This window comes from Orcinus orca, chromosome 11, assembly GCF_937001465.1.
Source record: "Orcinus orca chromosome 11, mOrcOrc1.1, whole genome shotgun sequence".
NCBI classification, from domain to species: domain Eukaryota; kingdom Metazoa; phylum Chordata; class Mammalia; order Artiodactyla; family Delphinidae; genus Orcinus; species Orcinus orca.
In genome coordinates this window covers 61854506-61862851 of record NC_064569.1, presented here as the reverse complement: position 1 = coordinate 61862851, position 8346 = coordinate 61854506, and the positions used below count along the sequence as shown (strand labels likewise).

General features: G+C 41.1%; 1 non-coding gene across 1 annotated transcript; it reads right to left on the bottom strand.

Annotated features, from left to right (window-relative positions):
* Positions 1–2781: 2781 nt before the first annotated feature.
* Positions 2782–2892, bottom strand: LOC117201997 (U6 spliceosomal RNA). The gene has a single exon (XR_004484152.1). It is a non-coding gene; the product is annotated as a U6 spliceosomal RNA (small nuclear RNA).
* Positions 2893–8346: the final 5454 nt, after the last annotated feature.

Genomic DNA, 8346 nt, shown 5'->3' with positions numbered 1-8346 from the left:
AACAAATACATTTGTCAAGCCTCTGTTATCATTCCCTTTGTTAATATCCCGTGGCTAAAGCCCAGAGTCACTGGACTCAATTCATGGAGGCATGATTCATTGTAACAGTCCACTACGAAGTAACAATCCAACACAAGTACTGTTGCCTTCCAAATATTTTTATTTTTTTTCCTCTTGCATTACTGTTTTAAATTTTGAACACAGATAAAACTCCAAGTCATCACATAAAATGACACAGTCGAAGCCATTCAATCACTATGCTTTCATTGTTTATTTTGAATCCTCTATTTAAAGGCAAGAATATGTCATACAACAGGGACTGCAGATATAATAGCGTCCTAAGTGAACTGGTATGATTCTTTCTTTTTTTTTTTTAACTGGTATGATTCTGAATCCTCATGAACTTGTTCTTGAAATGAATGTGTGTAGATGGGTCCACAGATGCCCAAGACCAACCGTACAACTGGGAGTCAATGTCCCATTCTGCAAGTCAATGTTCATGTAGGATACAAAATTTACTAAGCGATAATTAACAAAAAGGTGCTAATTTCCAAATATTTTCTGATTTAGTTTTCTGTTGCTACTGTAACAAAGTACCACAAACTTGGTGACTTTGCGCAATACAACTTTATTATCTCAGTTTCTGTAGGGCGTAAGTCTCACATGGGGTTTGCCAAGCTAAAATCAAGGTGTTGGCAGGGCTGCACTCCTTACCTAGAGGTCTGGAGAAGAATCCAGTTCCGAGCTCATTCTTGTTGTTGGCCGGGTTCAGTTCCTTGGGGTTGTAAGACTAAGGTCCCCATTTCCCTACAGGCTGTCAACCAGGGGTGGTCCTTAGCTCTTCAGTCCTCACATGTGACCCCTTAGATCTCAGAATGACTGACAGTACATAGAATCCTTCTCACACTTGGCATTCTCTGGCTTTTCCTTCTGTTGCATCTTCCTCTAGCTGGAGAAAGTTCTCTGCTTTTAAGGGATCATGTGATTAGACTGGATCCACCCATGATCATCTCCCTCTCTTAATATCTATAACCTGAATTACCTCTGCAAAGCTCTTTTTGCCATGTAACATAACATATTCACAGGTTCCAGAGATTAGGGCACAGACGTCTTCAGGGTCATTATTCTGCCTACCACAGTTCTCAGCAACCAGAATCTTCACGGCAAAGAGAAGTTAGAAATTCAGCACTGATCTAGTCTGTGCTGTCTAGGAATAAGCCCTCAAAGGCACAATTAGCACAGACAAACTCATCATTCTGTTCGCTGGCTCCGACAGCATCTCCAGGAGACAGTTTATGTGAGATGTTACTCCTCCAAAATTAGTCACAGTTGGGTATTTCATAACCAGCTCTGCTCCATCATTAAAGGCCAAGGCTTCTCAGAAGAGCAACAATCCTATTTTTTGCAGTAACCTCATAAACTGCCCTCCATGACAACTCAAAAACCAACTGATTAAAAATGATCTCACGACATCATACGGTGGACTATGTACTGATGGTTGCATCTTCACACCCCTCTTTACTCTCCAAGGATTTTGGACCTTTTGCTCAGTATTCTGAATCTACTAATGGCTTCTTTATTGATAAAAGCAATGTAATTAGAGCATCTGGGGTGAATGTGGTTATCCTATGTTATAAACATCAGAAATGCCTCTTACTTATAGATACATAGATACATAGAATGTCTCTTACATACAAAGAGGGATCGGTAGGTAGAGGCAATAACTACACTTTCAAAAATCCAAACACCTACTGATTCATCTCAAAATATTAATTTTTTAAATACTGTATTGGATATTTAAGGACAATCTTGAAAAACAAAGCCATAAGAATTAAGCTAAGGAATGCTGACATAGCCCAAGTTAGTGAGGAGAGTTTTAGCCTAACACTTTTATTAATTGTTATTCAACTAGAAGAGAAATATATGACTGAGCTGGTGGAAGGAAAGGACACTTTATACTCACTTCTTATCCATGATGCAAAGTTAAATTCTGTTCCTCCAGGGAAAATTTCAGGGCGCTGTCCCTGCCACCACCAGTGATAGAGACGGCTTGGGAAATATTAGAACCACCTAGGAAGAAGTAAGTTTAGAAGTTTTTAGTCTAACTTTATACAGTGAGGTGGGAGGGAGCCTCCTTCTGGTCAACTAAATAGAAGAGAACTTTGTTTTGCTCAGAAAGTTCTTCTTTTCCTATTTTACAGCTGAAATTGCAACCAGCTTCTCTTATTGAAAAAGTTTCTGCAGTATTAATACAAGAAAAGCAAAGAAAATGATCACTCTGCACTACCTCAGCAGAAATGTGCCCAAACATACATGCACTTCAAAGTAAAGGAAGTTCTGCACTATTTCAATTACTAGATAATCATTTTACACAACAGTCAAATTCCAAAGAAAACACAGCCTACACATATGTTCTCAAATTATGAGTAGATTTAGGACAAATCTTATAAGCTAAATAACTTGAAAGTGAATTTTTTTTCCCCCACTAGCTATCCATTTTACATTTGGTAGTGTATATATGTCCATGCCACTCTCTCACTTCATCCCAGCTTACCCTTCCCCCTCCCCGTGTCCTCAAGTCCAGTCTCTACGTCTGCATCTTTATTCCTGTCCTGCCCTTAGGTTCTTTTTTTTTTTTTGAGATTCCATATATATGTGTTAGCATATGGTATTCGTTTTTCTCTTTCTGACTTGAAAGTAAATTTTTTAAATGACCTTTTCTTTTATTAAAATATTCATTAATTTTATGTAGCCTAGATGTAGACCTCTAATATATTTTTTTAAAATACGGACTGCTTCACAAATTTGCATGTCATCCCTGCACAAGGGCCATGCTAATTTTCAGTGTAAAATATATTCCAATCTCAGCATATGTGCTGCCAAAGCGAGCACTAGACTTCTAATATTTATTATAATAAATGTACTGTAGGAGCATAAATCCCGGTTCACATATTTTAATTTACAAATATATCAATTTGATTGATGGAGTCATTTTTCTGTCCAATCACATTAAATTACATCCAGAGCCAAATCTCTGAAGTAACTTATGAACTCATTCAGGAAACAGCCTGCCAAGAGAGTATTTAGCACACAGTAGGCAGTCGAAAAATACTGAAAATAATAAACATACATTCTATCAAGGTGTACATAGTATAGATTTTCAACCACATGTAAACTCTCCAATCGAACTGTTAACAACAGTCATTAGTCCCTCATCCAACACACCTGAGAGTTGCTTCCCCTTCCATTAATTGAAATGCATGCTGGAGACAGACATTAACTAATAATAATCTAGCTTACTATGAAAGTAAAGCAATGCTACCACCAATGTACTCTGAGACCATATAATAATGATTTTAGAGTCACTACATTCCTTGTTCCCTCAGTTTATGCTGATATTGAATTGCCTGTCGTAATGTAGAAATAATCACTTGTCAAGAATAATCAGGGAGGGTGAGGTTCAGATGAGTCCTTTCCCATAATCTGGGAACGCTTCCTAAATTCTCATTCACGGATATTGAATGGTGGGGGGAGGGTCCCTTACTAGATACTGTGCTAGGCATTGGGTATACAGAAGTGAAGAGATGTGGTTCCTGCCCTCAAGAAGCTTACAATCTAGTAGACAGAAGTTTAAGCTCATACGTGCAACAAAGTATTATACGAAGTGCTGAGGGAGAAAGAATGAAAACACAAATGAGGAAGTTGTCGGTTCAGAGTTAGGTCTATGGGAGAAAACCTGGAAAAAGTGCTCCCATCATACCTGAGCACATTAGTTCCCTGCTATAAAAGGCATCTGAATGTCTCCACCTTCCTGTGAGAGCTGCAGGAAATGTTAAAGAAAATTAAATACAGGAAAAGAAGGCCTGAGACAACTTGAGAAGGACTCAAGATCAAAGCATGGCTTGCCACAGGACATATATAGGACAACAGGCATAAATTTTCAAAAGCCAAAAGCAAATAGAAGAATCTAAGTTCCTACGGGGTGCTGCACGTGGGCACCACTATGCACACGTGATATCCTGCCTTATACTGTAGATATATTTTCACTTTGGTTTTTCATTCACCAGCCTTGGAAATAATCAAGGGTTGGGGGGCTGACTTACCAGGGCCAAAGCACCCCCCCACAATTTTCCCCAGCCAGTATTCTAAAAAGATTTGCATGTCCTATAGAAAAAGGATTCCTGGACGTATGTTTCAAAGTCCTAAATTATCTGAGTTCAAGGGCCCAGTGAGCTCCCTGTCCCACTCCCACCTCCCAGAAGGCTACCCCCAGCCAGCTCTGACCACTAGCACGTGGACATGTCATCCCCAGCAAATATTATGTCTCATACTTCTTGCTTGGTATCCTCCTTAGCTCCTGCCACAGTGTCCTGCAAGTAGCTCATTAGATGATTGATAATAATGATGATAACAAACACAGAAACTCTCCAAAGATGACCAGAATGGTAAAATCACAAGATTTTTCCATGTGTTAGAAGTTCTGTGAAAAGTGTGGTTGGTGGGCAGGATAGCCTATTAAATACGTTCTATTTATTTTCTATTCCCATTCTCTCTTCCCGACAGTATTGCAGATGATAGCGGGTAGGCTAACATATGTGTTCTTTATTTACGCTGCCCATGAAGAAACACAGAGGCTCCTGTTGGTACCAAATATGGCATTTTATCTGCTTAACATAAGTCACCATATGGAGCAGGTTCTACCTGAGGCCTGCCTGAGTGAAGTCCAAGTCATCGTGAGACCTTATGTCCAACTTATCTAGGGTTCTGATTTACCAAGGAATGTCTCAAGGAGCTGCCACAGATGCCAGACCTGTGTTAGCAGAACGAGACACAAGAGCCCTAAGCTGTGTCCAATAAGCAGGGGGAAGTCTTTGATCTCCCTGGGCAGCCACACTTCTGTTGCTCGCATCCCCTTCTGAACCCATGAAGCTCCTATTTGTTGCAAGAGCATTTATTTGGAAAATTAAGGGACAAAGGGCTTGTTTGCTTTCATAAAAGCTAAGGACAAGCTCACTAACTGATGGGAAGTTTTATTTGACTCCTGGGTCAGTGGTTTAATTTTACATATGTTCTCATAAATGTAACCGCAGTGTTTTGTGCAAGGATCATCCTGTAAACTAAATGTGCTGGCAGAGGAAAATCCATTTGTGGCACCCAAGACATTAGGGGAATTGGCAGCCATGGAAAACACCTGAAAAGCTTTCCTCCCCAGCCTCACAGATATCCACCAGAAAAGGAATGCTCTTGCTCCAAAACTCGCCTTGCAAGTGGTGAGCTCTTCTGCCAACTGACCACCTCCTGGGTAAATTTTAATATCAGCAAGGAGAAGCTGGAAGTAACACCAGCACTTATCTCAGTGCTGTTGTTTTGAAGAAAAATATTATATGACTTAGTAATCAGTCTCTCATGTCTCTAACACATTCCTAAACAATGGCAAATGAAGGTAAAACAAATTAAATGGAGAAATTCTCGGGTGTGTGCATGTGCGTGTGTGTGCACGCACGTGAGCACATGCGTGGGTTCACATGCTTTGTTTTCAAGTAGCCAAGACTTACATATTAAAATATACTTACGGGGGACTTCCCTGGTGGCACAGTGGTTAAGAATCCGCCTGCCAATGCAGGGGACACGGGTTCGAGCCCTGGTTCGGGAAGATCCCACATGCCGCAGAGCAACTAAGCCCGTGTGCCACAACTACTGAGCCTGCACTCTAGAGCCCGCGTGCCACAACTGCTGAGCCCGCGTGCCTAGAGCCCGTGCTCCACAACAAGAGAAGCCACCGCAATGAGAAGCCCACGCACTGCAACGAAGAGTAGCCCCCACTCGCCACAACTAGAGAAAGCGCAGCAATGAAGACCAACGCAGCCCAATAAATAAATTAATTAATTAATTAAAAATAATAATAAAATATACTTATGAGAACTTTAGAGCCTTGTATGTTTGCCTCAACCTTACCAGGGACAGAAAATCCAACAGTGCAGACGATCCCCATCTGAAGCTGCTGCTATTAAATGCTGGTGGTGTCATGAAATTGACTCAAGACAGTCTCTTCATTTTTTGTAAGCAATCCTGACACTGGGGTTCCCTAATGTGGTGATCAAAGGGTTACGATAAGACTCAATGGCTGAAGCTACCAATCGTGATTAGGACCTACTAGATGACACTGTAATAGGTATATTATCTTTAACCCCTTTCCCATACTGCTGAAATCTTACAGGACATAAATTGTTATCCCTGTTTTACAGATCAGGAAATTGAACCTCAGAAAACTTAAAAAGTGGAAAAAAATGATCATGAACTTAAATTAGTCTGACTCCATGGTCAAGCTTTTCCTACATACACATAGCCACTGACTTTATATACCTCTAGGACTACAGCCAGCCACCCAACCTTATTTCCAAGAAACCTGCTTTTCCAGGTGGTTAAAACTCTTGAGAGACACGTGCTATACTTATACTTCCCAGCTAGAAGTAGACATAGTCATTTACCCAGTCTGCTGAGCTAGGACGAGAGGGCATCCCTCCTCCCACCTGAGATATCAAGGTTTACGGAACATCAGCCACTCCTACAAAAAATCTGAGGTTTATCACGTAGTCAATCATTCATTCAATAAATATTTACTGAGGGACTGCTCCATGCCAGGCACTGTATAATGTGCTGGACTTAATGAGCACAAGATAGCGCCACCCTCAATACATTCACAGTATTAGGGAGACAGACTAGCAAAAGAGCGATTGCTATGCAAAGCGATAAAAGCTACTACTGGAACAAGCACGAGATTATTGGACACAGGGCAAGGACAACCACTTGTCATGGAGTGTTTAGAACAATTTCCAGAAGAAAAATAGCATCCAGGCAGAGTCCTAAAGAACAAATTATGGTGAGCCTGGCCTTTGAAGGGAGGTGGTTACGAGTTTTCCAGGCAGAAAGGATAGGATGTACATGGACCTAAAAGTGAGAGAGAGCCTGCATGTCCCCAGACCTGCAAGCTCTCCCATGTTACGTGAGCGGGCAAAGGGGAGAAAATAATCACACTGGACAAGTAAAAACAGGACAGATCGTGAAGGTCCTGGTGAGAAATGTTAGGACTTCATCCGGGAGGGGACAGTTTCCCTAAACAGACAGTTATAATTTAGATCCCTTAGCCATCCAAGTAGAGTCTCAGGGAGCTAAGGACATTGCTCACCTGACCCATCTTGGGAGCAAAACACTACACTCATAAGGTTTGTCCCCATGTGCTCCTCACTCAGGCCTAAAGAGTGATTGTGGTGTTTTTCCCTCATGCAGTGATGTGATTTTCTAGCAGTCTCATGAATATTCATGACAGAACTAAGGGGACCAAAGCAGGAGAAGGCTGGCTGCTGTCAAAGAGGTTGTCATTCATTCACTGGTCCATTCACTTGTTTGGTCATTCATTTAATCCAGGCCATACAACAATAATGATTTAAATCAGGGGTTGGCAGTCTGCGCCTGTTAAGTCAAATGTGACCTACCACCCATTTTTGTAAATAAAGCTTTATTGGAACATAGCTATATGTGTTCATTTATGTATTGCCTGTGACTGCTTTCATACTACAAGAGCAGAGGTGAGTTGTTGTAACAGACCAAGGGTATATACACTTGGGAGTCAATCACACATGACATCTTTAAAGCCACAGCACTAGAGGGAAAAAAGTATGTGGAAAGTAGAGAAGGGTCAGACACCAAATTCAGTTGAGGTTTGTGGGCATAAATTTAAAGTTAGACCAGTAAGCACTGTTCCATTTTTTCCAGCTATGTTCAGTTGTGCTGATGCCGGAGTGAAATAGGAAGAAAGCTGAATTTACTGAGGGTTGGAATTTTGCCAGGCAAAAACAGAAGGAGCGGGGCAAGGGAGCTGAAACTATTTAACAACAGACTGAGAAATCTTAACCAGGTAAAGATGGATATTCGCCAGTGAGATGGTAGGAAGGTCAACGGACTGGGGTTCCTAATGGTGTCCAAGATTTACTGGAGCAGAATCATTCTCTACTTACTTACCCTAGAGTAAGTGAACTGGAGAAGTAAGAAGAGGTGGTCAAACAATAGACAGAAATAGTGATGTGAGAAATTTAGTAAACTAATGACTAAAATCCTTAATGCATGGGGCAAGTGATGGAGAATAAAGTAGATCACTGTAAAAAAAAAAGGGGGGGGAGGTTGGGGGGCAAAGCGATACAGCCTAATTCCATGTGCTTCAAAGGACTAGAGAGAAAGCGGAATTAAGGGTATAAAAGCAGTCTTGAGGGAAAAGGTAGGCACCTACCCTAAATAACCTCAGTCACAGATAAGCAACTAAGAGAGAAATGCTTACACAGTAGAGGCTAA